This window comes from Rattus rattus, chromosome 3 (genome assembly GCF_011064425.1).
Source record: "Rattus rattus isolate New Zealand chromosome 3, Rrattus_CSIRO_v1, whole genome shotgun sequence".
In the NCBI taxonomy this organism is placed as follows: domain Eukaryota; kingdom Metazoa; phylum Chordata; class Mammalia; order Rodentia; family Muridae; genus Rattus; species Rattus rattus.
Window position 1 is genome coordinate 185,542,813 of NC_046156.1, and position 15,533 is coordinate 185,558,345.

General features: G+C 44.5%; 1 protein-coding gene across 3 annotated transcripts in view; it reads left to right on the forward strand.

Annotated features, from left to right (window-relative positions):
* Positions 1 to 11,463: 11,463 nt before the first annotated feature.
* Gpbp1 (GC-rich promoter binding protein 1) overlaps positions 11,464 to 15,533 on the forward strand; it is a 65,143-nt gene continuing 61,073 nt past the window's right edge. For 2 of the 3 annotated variants that reach the window (XM_032898900.1, XM_032898902.1), the window contains exons 1-2: positions 11,464 to 11,832; positions 13,022 to 13,966. The gene's annotated coding sequence lies outside the window, so the exon portion shown is untranslated. Of the gene's footprint in view, positions 11,833 to 13,021; positions 13,982 to 15,533 lie in introns of all 3 variants that reach the window. The other variant, XM_032898901.1, reaches the window with a different exon arrangement.

The following is a 15,533-nucleotide window of genomic DNA, read 5'->3' on the forward strand; positions in this document are numbered from 1 at the left end:
AATGGAGGACACACCTGTGATCCAGATCTTGAGGTTGGAAGACACAGGTTTTTGATCCGGATCTTGATGTGGAATGACGCATGCTTTTGATCAGGATCTTGAGATATAGTGGCCATGAAAAGTTTAGGCCCAGGTAAGGTGGTACATGTCATTAATCCCAGGAGACAGAGACCAGCAGATCTCTGAGTTCAAGGCCAGCCTGGTCTACTGAGCAAGAGGAGCCAAGTTTAGGCAGTGAAGGAGTTGGAAAGGCCATGTAGCTTGGCTTTAAAGTCAAGAATAGAAGGGGTTGGGACAATCCTGAAAGATACTGGTGAAGGGAAATCTTCCCAGTGGGTGAAACTTCAGACGGTACCCATGATATTACAGTTCCTTTGGAAGAAGAAATGGCCAGATGTACGACTGTTCACTGACTCATGGGCTGCAGCCAATGGATTGGCTAGACGGTCAGGGACTTGGAAAGATCATGATTGGAAAATTGGTGAGAGAGACATCTGGGAAGAAGTATGTGGAAGATCTCTCCAATGGGCAAAGGATGTGAAGATACTTGTGTCCCATGTCACCAAAAGGTGACTTCAGCTGAGGAGGGGTTCAATAATCAAGTAGATAAGATGACCCGCTCTGTGGACAGTGAGCCTCCCCACCCCCACCAACCCTGTCACTGCTTCATGGGCACATGAGCAAAGTGTCCATGGTGGCCAAGATGGGGGTCAACAACATGGACCTCTACTCACCAAGGCAGACCTGGCTACAGCTGCTGCCGAGTGCCAGATCTGCCAACAGCAGAGACCAACACTGAGCCCAGGTATGGCATCATTCCTCAAGGTGACCAGCTAGCAACCTGGTGGCAGGCTGACCATATTGGACCACTTCCTCCATGGAAAGTGTTGGTGTTCAGGAAATCAACACTCAAACCATGTGTATACCATCATCTCAGTTAAGCAAGAACAGTTTATTGAATGTACACCACAGAACTGGACGTCCAGGACGGAAAAAGGACTGTGGTACTAGTCTCCTCTCAGGGTAGGTTTTTTATAGGAAAAACTAGGTTTCAAAGTTTAAAGGGCAAGGAGGGGGAGCAGTTGGCTTATTAGTCAAAGTATTATCCCTAACCTTTAAGCTGATTGGTCCTGAGTAAGTTAAGGGGGGTGGTAGATGGGTGGTGAACAGGGGAATTTCAGAGTATTATAATCATAACTTTTTGGCTTATTATTAGCATTCTTCAGTGTCTGCCACAAAAACCACAGTGAGCTCATACGTAGGTGCAGGAAGGGCTGCCCGTGGTCAGCTCTGACTCAAGCCATTTTAGATATAACAGTTCGTATTGACAGTTGATTTGATGAATCCTACTTAAAGCTTTGTGGAATTTCTTAAGATTATCAAACCTCATACAGAACATTCAGAACATATAGAACAAAACAGGGTATGTGGTCCGCATGTCCTTGAGGAGAGTCACTTCTCTGTGTCAGTGACTGGCAGGCATGGAACAAATAATAGGGCGGCGGGGGTCAGACCATAACAGAAAGGGCGTTTTGTTCTTACTGGAGAAGATACTTATTTTGGTTATGGATTTGCCTTTCCTACATGTAATGTGTCTGCCAAAACCACCATCCGTAGACTTACAGAATGTCTTATCCACCATCATGCTATTCCAATGAGTATTGCTTCCAACTAAAAAATTCATTTCACAGCCAGAGAAGTGTGACAGTGGAATCCACTGGTCTTAGCATGTTCTCCACCATCTGAAGCAGCTGGCCTGGTAGAAAGATGGAATGGCCTTTTGAAGACGCAGTTATGGCGCCAAGTAGGTGGCAGCAGGGTGGAGAGCTGGGGCAGGGTTCCTCAGAAGGCAGTATATGCTTTGAATCAGTATCTCATCTGTGGTACAGTTTTTCCCATAGTCAGGATCCACAGGTCCAGGAATCAAGGGATGGAAAGGGGAATAGTTCCACTCACTGTCACTCCTAGTGACTCTCTAGGAAAGTTTTTGCTTCCTGTCCCCACAACTCTAGCTTCTGGTGGCCTAGATATTTTGGTTCCAGAGGGGAGAGTGCTTTTACCAGGAGCTACACCAAACATTTCATTGAACTGGAAGCTCAGACTTCCCCCTGGTCATTTTGGGCTTCTAATGCCGTTGAACAACAGGCTAAGAAAGGAATAGCAGTGTTAGGAGGGGTGGTAGATCCAGATTACCATTGGGAAACTGGATTGCCTCTCCACAATGGAGGTAAGAAGGATTATGTCTGAAGTGCAGGAGATCCCTAAAGGGATCTCTTAGTACTACCATGTCCTGTGATTAAAGTCAATGGGGAACTGCAACAACCCAATCCAAGCAGGATGGCAAAGGACGCAGACCCATCAGGAATGAAGGTATGGGTCACTCCTCCAGGAAAAGACCTGCTGAGATAGATGCCTTCAGAAAACAGAGGAAATACAGGATGGGTAGTAGTTATAAATACCATCTAAGACCACATGACTGGTTGCAGAAACGAGGATTATAAGTGACATGAGTGCTTCTGCTTCATTTTGTTACTAAAAGGCTGTTTTGCAAGGGACATTGACCTATTCTAAATTTACAACGCAGTTATATGAGAAATAGTTTTATGCTAGGTGTTTTCTGACTATTGTTTTCATTTGCTCATGAGATATGATTTGTGTCAAGTTGACAAGGGGTGGATTGTGATGGCTATTCCCAGTTGTCAACTTGACTACATCTGGAGTGAACTACAATTCAGAAATGGAGGAGGGCTCACCTGTGATCCAGATCTCAAGGCTGGAAGACACAGGATTTTGACCTGGATCTTGACACATGGTGGCCATGAAAAGCTTAGGCCCAGGCAAAGTGATAGGCACCTCTAATCCCAGGAGACAGAGGCAAGCGGATCTGTGAGTTCAAGGCCAGCCTGGGCCAGAGCAAGTTCCAAATAAAGTTCCAAATAGGGGTAGGCATGGTGGCACACACCTTTAATCTGGGCCATACCTTCAGCTAGAGGCCTATATAAGGACGTTGGAAGAAGGCAAGTTTCTTACTTACTTGTTGGAACCTACTTCTTCAGGTTTCCAGCTCATGCAGAAGACCGGCTAAAACACCCCGCCTTGTGGACTGAGCGACAATAGACTCCTGGACTTCCCATTCCCAGCTGCCCATCGTTAGGTTAGTTGGACGGCAAGACTGTAAGTCATTCCAGTAATTTTTCTTAATATATAGAGACACTCTGTAAGTTCTGTGATTCTAGATAACTTTAGCTAAAACATATGGAAAAATCCAATTGCAGAGTACTTGTTGTATAGAAAATACCCCGATGTTACTAAAATATACATGTGTATGTGAATGGCATATATCCGCTTGAGAAAAAAAATCAGAAGGGTCACAACAAACTTAAAAAATATTCAGTTCTGGGGCTGGGGAGATGGCTCAGCGGTTGGGAGCCCCCGACTGCTCTTCCAGAGGTCCTGAGTTCAATTCCCAGCAACCACATGGTGGCTCACAACCATCTGCAATGGGATCTGATGCCCTCTTCTGGTGTGTCTGAAGACAGCTACAGTGTACTTATATATAATAAATGAATAAAAAAAATATTCAGTTCTGAAGTTTGTACTAAGACCTTTCTCTCTTACGAATATTTTTAACACTGTTCGAATTTTTGTTGTTTTGAGCTAGAATCTCGTGTGGCCTGGGTTGTTATGCAACTTTTCATTGTTCTGCCTCCCCAGGGCTGGGCTTTTAGACATCTCTACAAGATCCAACAAGTTCTCATGAACCTGTAACAAAAGCCAGTTAGAGGGCCACGAGATGGCTCCTGCGTAAAGGTGCTTGCCACCTTGGTCCAGTCCCCAAGACTCACAGTGTGACCACAACTCCTATACTCACTAATGTTGAGGTGACCCATGACTACACTAACTCAGAAACAAGGCAACCTGAATACTGGGCACCAAAGGAGAGACTCCTAGTTTTCCTTCTGTGGTTTCCTTTAATCATGTCCTTTGGCCTGTCAGTTTTTCTACACGCTCATTAGACAATTGATCTTCTTGATGTTATAAGGAATATGAGTTTGTTTGAGGGGAGTAATTGGGAGGGTTTCCATGTATTTGCTATGGGCAGCCACTTTTCTCATGAAGTTTGCAAAGCTCCGTGTGTGTGTGTGTGTGTGTGTGTGTGTGTGTGTGTGTGTGTGTGTGTTGTCATTTTAGATCCTGTCAAGTTGCAATCTTTTATTTATTCATTTTTAGACATGATCTCATTCAAGGAATCCTCCTGCCTCTACTTTTTAAAAAAAATTTATTTATTCATTTAAATATTATATATGAGTACACTGTGGCTGTCTTCAGACACACCAGAAGAGGGCATCATATCTCATTACAGACAGCAGTGAGCCACCATGTGGTTGCTGGGATTTGAACTCAGGACCTCTGGAAGAATGGCCAGTACTCTTAACCACTGAGTCATCTCTCTAGCCCCCTGCCTTCAGTACTCGGGATTGAACCCAGGGCTTTATGAGTGCTAGTAAGCAATTTACCAGCTGAGTCCCATTCCTACCCCTAACTAAATGTTCAGCACCATAACAAGTGAATTATCCTCAGCTAAGAGGAGCTACTGGCGGTTGATGGCTGCTGGTGAAGGCAGATTCCCTTTTCTCTGGGCGAGTGGCCACTGGTAGGTTGCCCATACCACAGGGGATGACCCCACACTCATGCTCATATAGGCCCTACTACTTTGACTCAGTGGATTATTAATAAGAAAAAGGACATGAAGTTGGGATGAGGTGTTGGGCGGCCTGGTGGGTGTTGGAAGGAGGGATTTGGAAGTAGATGCGATCAAGGTACCTTGTATGTATGTATACATTTTCAAGTAATAAATTGTAAAAATTAAAATGAAAGCATAATGATTTTTTAACCAGGTTTCAGAAATGAAAAATCTGAAGACCCAGGGAAATTGGTTTTTTTTCTTTTTTTAATGTGTTTTGTCTGCATGTGTGTCTGTGCACCATGTGTGTGTGCAGTGCCTGTGAAGGCCAGAACTACTCATGGATCCCTCGTAACAAGAGTTGCGAACTGCCATGTGGGTGCTGGGAATTGAGCCTGGATCCTCTAGACATTCAGTCAGCACTCTTCACCCGTGAGACATCGCTTTCGCCTTCTCACAGTGATAGGTAAAACAAAGCAAAACCTCAAAACCACAGGGCTGAAACAATGATAGTTAAAACAAAGTAAAACCACGTCGCTGTATTCCTGAAATCTTTCTAAAAAAAAAAAAAAATCTTGGGTTTGGAATATAAATTGGTACTAGAATATTTGCCTAGCATGTATCAATCCCCACTATGGCTAAATAAATAATACATAATGATGTTTATTAACCGTTCATTCTTTAGGATGTATTGCCCACTCTAGGCCAGCCTTGTACTGGGTGCTGGGGAGACTGTAGTGGATGGAGCAAGAGCTCTTTTGTGCCGTCCTTTGAGGAGTGGGACTCACTGATCAGCAGCAATCTATGAAACTTGCCAGGAAGTAAGAGGGATGTGGATACCCCAAGGAGAAACTCTCTGGTGTTTTTGATTTTTCTCTCAGTAAGACATTGGAGCTTCAGTGTGAGTTATGTGTGAAGGGGCAGGATCCTCAACAGTGAGAAGATGGGGAGACTTCTTCGTGTTGTACAGTAGCCTTGAAATTGTATTACAGTAACTGTATTAGCAGTAACCTCAGAGACTAGTCTGCCAATGATAGAACAAGAGCTGGGTAGGTACTGGTACGTCCATCGCCTGCCTAGTAAGGGGGCGTCCAAGCATCAATAAGCAGTAAAACTCAACTCACTAGCCATGTACAGGGATGGAGGGGGCATGTGCTTATGTCATCCTGGCTCTCAAGGGGCAGAGGCAGGAAGAAGATGAGTGTGGGGTCAGTTTGAGGTGCATAGGAAGACCATGTCTCCAAAACCTTCCTTTTATTGGAGTCTACTATGGTGTGAACACTGGTGGGGCAAAGCGGATGACTAGAACCAAGTCCCTGAAAGGCAGACGGCCATGGTGGAGCATGCCCATCATCTCAGCATTTGGAAGGCAGAGGCAGGACTGCTAAAGTTCAAGGATAGCTACAGCTACATAGCAAGGTCTTATCAACAAGGAACGGGAGAGGGGAGAGCGAGATATTAAAAAAAAAAAAAAAAAAAAAGAACAGTGTCCCAGAGACTATCCAGGAAGGTTACAAAGGAGGACAGATAAATTGTGCATATGGTTTCAGAGGTCAGTCAGGCTTTATCTCCAGGGTGCTGCCTCAACTGGGTCTTTGAAGATAGTAAGAATTTGAGAAGCGGACCAGGCAAAGGAAGGAATTCTTGGGGGAGAACTTTGAAGGATAACAGAAATCCGGAGTCCAGACAGTGTGTAGTTAACACAAAGTCTAAAGGTGGGTGTGCCCTTCTCTGTTGAAACCAGTGCCAGGCAGGGAGAGGGAAACTGGAACTGGGCACTGGAACAGAGGAGCTCATCATCGTGACTGGAAGCAAAGCAGGGGAGATGGGAAAAGGGCTAGGGCAAAATACAGCACACAGGGACACATCCCTCCCTCCTGCCTTTCACTGCCTCCCACGAATGGCATTCGTCATATTAATGAACTCATCAATGGTTAATCCATTCATTAGGTCGGAGCCCCCTTGATCTCTGTGATTGCCCTTACAGACACCCTCAGAGGTGTGCTTTATTAATCTTGCAGGCAGTCTTCAGTTCAATCAAGTTGGCAATTAAAGTTAATCTTCACAGTGGGAAGCCATGCATTCAACAAACATTCCTGGGAGCTCATAGCTTGCCTGAAACTACTGGTTGCTGTGGATAAGCCTAGGGAAGTAACACTGTTTTTAAGGATCTTTGAGTCTGGCGGTAAAGTCAGGTAAAGACAGTTGCCATTCAGCAACCAGGAGCTGCACAGAAACGGCTCAGAGGTTAAGATCCTTTACTGCTCTCCAAGAGACCCACTTTCCAGGATCCACTCTTTTTAGGACCACATGTGGAAGGAGCTAAGGCTTTATAATGAGATCACTGAAGAGGAATACCAGATTTCAAAAATTTTTAAAGGTTCCTCACATAAATATTTCAAATGTGTACTTCATTCCTTAAAGTTGTTTCCCACTTTAGGAGCAGTTTAGTTATTTTACTTGTTTATTGTGCTGTGCTGTGTGTGTGTGTGTGTGTGTGTGTGTGTGTGTGTGTGTGTGTGTGTGTGTGTGTGTGCGCGCGCGCACTCTCGCGCACATGAATGAGTTTGTGTTTTGGTTAGGAGACAACTGGTAGGAAGTGGGTTCTCTTCTTTCACAATATAGGTTTCAGGACTTGAAGTCAGTCTGGCTGCAAATGCCTTTACCTGCTGAGCCGTCTTACCAGTGTGAAAATTGTTTTAAATATTAACCATAAAATAGTATATTCAAATATATCGTATTTCGTATATTCAAATATATGCACAACGGTGTATAAAGCAAAAGTCCAGCTGTGAGGTCTATTCAAATTGTCATTTATTGTTTTTTTGTGCGGTTGGGAGATCATACTGACACAGTGACTATAAAGGCCCATTAAGAGAATATTCGTTTCTTTATGGTCAAGAAGGAAGGTTCTGGAGTAGGTGGTAGTGCTGTGTGCCTTTTATCCCAGGACTCTGCAGGTAGAGACAGGCTGATCTCTGTTAGTTTGAGGTTAGCCTGGTCTAGAAGCAATTTCCAGGACCTCCAGGGCTGTTATAACACAGAGAAATCCTGTTTAAAACCAAACCAGGGGTTGGGGATTTAGCTCAGGGGTAAAGCAACTTGCCTAGCAAGCGCAAGGCCCGGGGTTCGGCCCCCACCTCCGAAAAAAAAAAAAAAAAAAGAAAAAAAAAAAGAAAGAAAAAAACCAAACCAAACCAACACCACGTCCCCCCCCCCCCGCAAAAACAAAACAAAACAAAACAAAAAACAACACAAAAACCCAATGAACTCCCCTCAAGAAAGATGGTGGAAATTTTTCCCTTTAATGAGATAATGCCCTTTTACTTCCCAGAATCCCCAGCTCCTGAAACTTTCCTACTAGCCGTGTGTTTCTGGTTCTGAGCATTCTAATTCTTTCTCTAGTTTCCTGTTTACTAGGCAGCTTAAGCCAAAGCCTTTCTCCCTTATCCGTTCTCTCACCTCTGGGCAGCTGCTGAGAGTGATGGCTTACCTGCCTGCAGGCTTTTCTTTAAACCCTAACTGACCTCTTTGAATAATAGTTGGCTTCCCTTGCCTTTCAAAATTCTGCCTTTTAAATCTGTAATTGGAGGAGAAAGCAAACCCATTTATTTCTGTGGCTCTAGAGAGTATCAGTACCCAGGGTCTTGCATGTGCACCTTTCCTTTTTAAAAAAAACTAGTTCTCAGTTTGTAGACTTTTCAATTTCCCAGTTTTTACTCTTACCTGTAAGTTGGGAAAAAAGAAAGCTTATACAGTATTGTATATTTGGGCTGATATGATCTTGGGCTATATATATTGGTGGTATGTGGCTAATACATAGAAAGTTACTCTAAGAACTAATTTAAAATTTCTGGTAAATAAAAGAGAAAAATCTCAGAGAGCTTGGTTACAGAAGTGCAAGATCTCTTCCCCCAGAAGGTATAGTGTTGTGTTCACTTGTAATCTATAAGTTGATGTGCCTTGTGTAGACTTCCTTAACTGGGGAAAAGAAAACAATGGGCAGTCAGGAAACTGCTAACAGGTCCTTGTATTTACCTTGTGTTTTCTGAGATTAGACAAGAAACACGTGCTCTTAGCAGGTATAGAGCTGTAAAGATCCCCCCTTTACTCTGACATCTTTCCCTTAAACATTTGCTACTCTCCTGTTCTCCTTACTAGCTTTTTGAAACAGAGTCTTGTGGTCTCGAGCTCCTGAATTCCAGTGTGCACCATCAAACCTGGCACTTTAAAATTGTTCTCTTGGTTCTGTAAGTGGTGCAGGGATAAGTTGACACAGCTCGCACTGCAGAACTCAGCTGCCGGGTTAGCTGTTGTGAGACTCCTTTTCGGGTAACTCCGGACCTTTGACTTCACTACAGAAAGAATTCCAGGACAAGCTGGTGTGAAGCAGGGTTAGAGTAGACTTAGAGATTGGTTTTTAAAGCATTGATTTGCTCACTCCAGTAGGTAAAACAAAGGACTCAGTGAAAGACCACCACACCCAGGAGCATGGCTGTGGGCCTTTCAAGTCCGGTCAAATTTCATTGTCTTTACAGTATCTATATAAGGTTTTGGTGTGCTTTGAAGTTAAGTTTAAAGGCTTGCTACAGAATTGAAGACCACAGGGTGGTTCTTGAGATACACTGGGCAGTTAACAGATGAAAAGGTTAAAACCCAGCTAGGGGGTGCTCGACTTTAATCCCAGCACTAGGGAGGAGGAGGCAGGAGGATCTCTGAGTTGGAGGCCAGATTGGTCTACAGGATGAGTTCAGGACAGCCAAGGTTACACAGAGAGACCCTGTCTCAGACCACCCACCTCGCCAAGTAAAAGCCTGAATCACTAGGGTTGTAAGGGAAGTTAGGGTGTTACTGTTTCTTGTTTCAAATTTCTAGAAAAATATCTGGGCATGGAGGAAGACCGCATGGAAGGTTACATGTTCTTATCTATTCACAGTTCATTGCTATTTTAACATTCTTTTACATCTGAGGCAGGGGTCTCATTTGTAGCCCTAACTAGCCTGGCATTTTGCTATATTGACCAGGCTAATGTGAACTCATAGGCAGTGCTGGGATTACAGGTGTAAGCCATGACTCCAGGATATTTTAACGTTCTTGGAATAGTTTTCTATAAAAAGTACTCCTCATGGTAGGTGTTGTTCATTGTATTAAATTCCTGAAAAAGGGGCTCCTTTTTCTTCTCATGTCTCCATAAAGTTACCCCTCTTCCCGTTCTGCCCAGTTTGATATCAATTCTTAGAAATAGAAACCAGGTGGTGTGGTTTTTAAAGGGATAAGGAGAACCTCAGACCAGCCTGGGCTACTACTACATAGCCGAGATCCTAGCAAAATCAAAGGCAACCCGAGTTCTCTTTAAATATTCGTTATTTTTATGGACACAAGCCTGGTGTGATGGAAAAAGTTTGGATTAAGACCTAAGACAGAGCTAGGTGTGCTGGGGCATGGCTGCGATCCCAGCACTTGTAAAGCAGAGGCAGATGAATCAGGTATTTAAGGTTTATCTACATAGCTCCTTAGAGCTGAGACAGCAACAGGAATCCTTGCCCCTCCCGCCCTCACTCGCTCCGTTTACAAACCCACCAAAAACAAACTGAACTTTAAACCTAGTAGTCACGGTTGAGTAGCCAGGATCCAGGGAGTAATTGGAACACTTTAAAAATATGGAACCAGCTTATGTAAAAAACGAGGAAAACATCTTGGCAGGATTAAAGTATCCTATAGTTTTAAGCCCTTTCTCTTTGTACCTAGGGGGGGCATTTATTAATTGCCCAAGGTGGCAATCTCTAAGATGGGTAAAGGTTAAGGTACAAATTAAGGTGTTTATATTACAGTGGTGTTTCGGCGAACTTGTAGGAGCAACGCACTAGACTACAAACGCGATAATGCATACAAAAAGTTTTTAGGAAATGACGCTCCAGTGGTTCGGTAGAAGGTAGAGGCAAGTTTTATTTTCCTTCTTTAGGACGCTTCCCCCTCGTTTATTCTCCTTTTATTCCTCTTGGAAAGCCATCTTCACCCTTTCCAGAGTGAACCTTTGGCGACTAGTAGGGAGACTGAATACCGTAACATTTATTTAAAAACAAACTAATGTTTGTGCTTTGCGGATTCCCAGGATAACGCTGGTGAAATAATGCACCTTTAAGAGTTATTAGAAAGACAAATTATAGTGCGGTGCCATCTGGCAGCCTTTTGCACTCGGGAGGAACCGAGGCTGCAGTCGAGCCTCGCGCGCCTCCTACCCCGGTTTCCGCGTGTTAACGTCCCGCACGCTCCGCGTGGCGCGCGATCGCGGCGCCCAATCACTCAGGCAGGGCCGGCTCCGCCCACGTAGCGCTGAGAGTCCGCGCTGAGCCGCCTGCGAGCCGCGGCTACAGGCGGAGCCGAGCGGCGCCCGCAACCGGCCGTTCCGGGCTTCGTGGCTCGGCAGACTGAGGAGCGCCGCAGGTCTTGCGAGCCCGCCTGCCCGCCCGCGCTCGTCCTCTTCACCCCACCGTCCCGAGCTCGGGGAGGGCCCGCGGCTGCAAAGAGGCGCTCCTCAGGGAACGGCCGGGAATTCCCCCTTCCACCGAACGTTCCGGATTGTTCACCGTCCTCACGTCAGCAGCAGGGGGTAATCCCCGGCTCCAGCTGCTCCTGACGTCACCGCGCCGAGCCTCCGCCTCCCCCGCCCCACGCCACCCCGCGCGCGGCCCAGCCTCCGGGTCCTCCTCAAAGCCCCGCCTCCGGACTAGCCCCGCCCCTTACCCTCCCCCAGGCGCCGACGTAGAGGGCGGAGCTTCCTTGACCGGGGCGTGAGCGGTTACTTGGGCCAGAAGGTTCTGTGGTGGAGGCCCTCCTCCTGCTGCCCCGCCCAGTGGGTTCGTTTGCACGGCTGCTTCCACACCCTTTCTTCCTCCTCTTTCCTCTCGCCCCGCCTTCCTTCTCTACTTCTCAACCTCTCTGGTTCCTTCCCCCCCTCGCCACCTTCCACGATCTCGCGAGACTTGGCCCAGAACATTGCGGATCGGGTCGGCGCCATTTTGGGACTGAGACTGGTTGTGGGGGAGGGAAAAGCGGCAAAAGGGGATTATTCAAAGTACCGAAAACCTCCTCCCGGGATCGAGCGCAGCGGCACCCCCAGGCCAGGGGCACCTCTGGTGGGGCAGAAGGTAACACAGTCCCCTGGGCCCCGTACCGGAGTCCCGGGGACCAGAGGGTACCCGTGTCGGCGTTGGGGCTTGAGGGGTCGGGAGCGGCGTTGGTGGCGCGAGGCGTGAGGCTGCGGGCGGCCGGGGGGCGGCGTGAGGCGCGGGGCGCCCGCCCTCGGCGTTGACTCAGCCCGGCGGAGCGGAGGCGGCGGCTGTGGGGCGAGGTGGGCGGCGGGCCTTGGCGGCCGTGGGGGGGTGTTTGGCGGAGGCCGGGAACGGCTGGGGCGCCGGCGGCGTCGGGCTGCCCCAGGCCCGGGCACGCGCCTTCCTGGGCACCACCAAGCCAGCCTGGGGCGAGTCGCGGCCGAGCTGGCCTTCCGCCGTGTGCTCGGAGGAGCTTCGCCCTCCCCGCCGCGCCCGGCTCCGTGGCAGTTGCCGTGGTAGTTGCTCGCCGAGGCGAGCGCTACCTGCGCTCCGAAGTCGTGTCGGCTCCGAGTCCGACGGGACCTGTTATTTTTCGGGGGAGGACACCATCCTTAACGTGGTGGGCGAGTCGGACCCGCACCTCCCACTCCTTTAGTTTTGGCCGAAACCTGTTTGCTTAAACCAAGGAAACGGGAACGTACACCTTTAGCCCACTGCTGCTCTCTGAGGCTGGCAAGTCAGTCTCAGGCGAATCTTAGCCACTCTTCTTGCCACGCTCCCCTCCCACCTTCCTACCCAGCCTTCGTGGGTAAATCCAGCTGCTCCATTCTCTCAGAGATTGCATTTTGGAAGGAGCGTCATTCTCCTTTTGCCTCTCATTCTCGGAGTTAGGTTTACTAACGCTCCGTGGCAGCACCACCTGTCCATTTGTTTTCCTTTGACACATGGGATAGAATTAGGAGGATCAGTGATAAGATCCTGTGCCAATTTCATAGTTTTAATATTTGCTCAAAGTTTTAAGTTTGGCACATAACAACCTCCAGTATTGTACCTGCACGCAGTTCCCAGTTCCAATCGGAACTCTGTCCTCAATGATACCCACCCACAGTTCCCCTTCATTCAGTAGACTCTCAAGTGCTAGGAAGCGACTTTTTCCCCAGCTCTTTTTTTAGGACTATGTAGATAAAAAAATTTCCTAGAGGTTAATTTTTTTCAAAGTGGTGGTTAATTTTAATTTGAAAATAAAAACTGACTTAAGTTTTTCTTTTATATACAACTTTTACAGGTGACTGAGTTTGGCAGATATGAAGATCATCATCTAGGTTTTGTTTAAAGGCCCCGGATATTTCAAGTGGCCATTTTGGAATTACAGTTTGTTTTTGTTTGGGGTAATTTTGCCCCAGAAGTTTATTAAAATTGGCAAGAATCATCTCTGAAGTGAATGATAGTAGTGAACAACGAGCTACTTAAAAGACCCAGCCATTTCTTCAGTATTTTGGTTCAAACGGATTATATAAGTGGTTAAAGTATTTCGTCTGGTGTTAATTTTGTCTCTTCCCCCTCTCCTGTTGGTGTTCTTCAGCCAAAACTGTAAGATATGTTTGATTTGTGTACTGAGTAGTTTCAGCAGTTTCAAATTACTGTTTAAATATTGCTGAAGTTTTGTGGCAGTTCTTTTTACCTTTATTAAAAGTTTTAGTAATTTTTGACTTCAGCTCTTTTCATATTACAATGGGACAGCTTTTCTAAATGAAGACATTGAAAGAATACAGAGTTTTTTTCTTCTTATCTTTTATTTACTTGGGAATGTAAGATGTTCCAGTTCCACAGCAGCATGGTAGTGTTGAGATAGCTCTTTGTTGTCTGTATACGCTGATGTTTAGACGTAATCTTCAGATGTGAAATTTTTCTTTTTGTTTCTGCTTTTTGGCACATAAATTGGATATTTCATCTGGATTGGATAAGTACAACAGTGACAAATACATGGAATAGTAAAGAAGACCTTGCTCTTGAATCCAAGGAACTTGGCTAATTCTGGATCTAGCCATATGAAAACTTCAAAATAAATATGGGTAGCTGACTTCAAGTAACTCTATGTCAAATAGTCATAGGTTAAGTATCTTCAAAGAACTTGGATATTTCAGAGGATACAAAATAAAAAAACAAACTGGAAAACATAAAGCTTATAGAGAAAAAATCAACACCTTCCTGTGCAGTCCCCTTGGAATTTGTAAGTACCTCTATGGTGAGCACATTAGATGTTCATTTGTAATCTATAGTAAGAGTCAAATTGATCCTGTCTTATTTTTGGAAACCTTTCAGTTTCTTGAAAAAAATGTTTTTGATTAAATTTCTGAAGTCCGAAAATAGCCAGCCATTTAGCTATTAGCAAATTGAAATGGAGAAGATTTTAAGGTTTACAAATGTTTCAGATATTACAGTCTTTTAAAAGTTCTTGTATTTTTAAAGTTGAAAAACTTAAATGCCTCTGGTCAGTAATCACTACACTTTATGAGTAACAGAATGGTAGAAACTTAGAAAAAATCCTACACAATTCACGTGTCTGGTTGGTTTTACATTCTAAATGTCATGTGTCTTGATTCCCAGTTTCTTTTCTAAATGTGAGTTTAGACTGCATTACTAAACATACAGTTTAGAGATCTAGTTTAGAGGTAGTGTAACACAAAATAATGCAAGTTTGGCTTTAAATTTGATATCTTATGAAATAGCTTGTTTTAAGGCACAACTACTCTATATATTTTAACCCATTACAGACAAGTTTTTGAAACAATTTATTGAAGCAGTTTGTATTCCATACTCTTCAGTTAAAGATTACTGGGGAAAAAGCATAAGAATTGAGCAAGTTGATTTAATCTTTAAACTATATACATAACATATTTATGTGTATTACTTATATGTATATCATAATACACATGATATATGTATATATAAGCTCTCTTCTGCTGGTTTAAGTTCATAGACAGTTTTTATTTTATTTATTTAAGTTTGGATAGTAATTGCTGTAGTTGAAATCTTTTTACAAATGTAAGAATCTTTAGTGATACTATAATATATATTATTTTAATTATTATTTACTTGAGTGGGAGGTTGGAGGGGTATTAGATCACATGGAGTTGTAATTATAAGCAGTTGTCAGCTGCCTGCCTGGAGTCGAACTCAGGTCATCTGTAACAACTGTATGTGCTCTTAACCACTGGGCCAGTTCTTCAACCTGGACTGGTTTTTATTTTCTATTAGTTATTACATTTACTTTTTCAGTGTGTTTGTGCATTCTGAAGGTTTTTTAATTCAACTATTAGAAAATAGATGAGTATAGCTGCATTTAGTTTACTTCATCCAAAATACTTTTTCTGAGGTAGAAAATTGTTATTTTTCAACACTTTCCCAACGTTTTATAACTTGAGTAAATTGTTTATTTCTAAACAGTTTTCCCCCTTGCTAACCTGTTGAATTATGTTAGTTTCTTTAAATCAAAAGATGTGATAGTCTAAAGTCAGTATTTGGATAGTCATGTTTAACATTTATTTTCTGCTCTGAAGTTCAGTTCTCTATATTCCAACAGACTAGATTATATTTATTTTCTGTGTTGAAAGCTCTTTAGTTGTTCTTAAAACATTAAAAAATATTGGCAGTTATGTATTGGGGGTGGCCTGGAACATGGTGTCCTCCTGACTTTTAAATATGCTGAAATTCACCTGTATGTTGACATGCCAGGTCTTGTGTGCAGTTCTTTTTTTTTTTCCGGAGCTGGGGACCGAACCCAGGGCCTTGAGCTT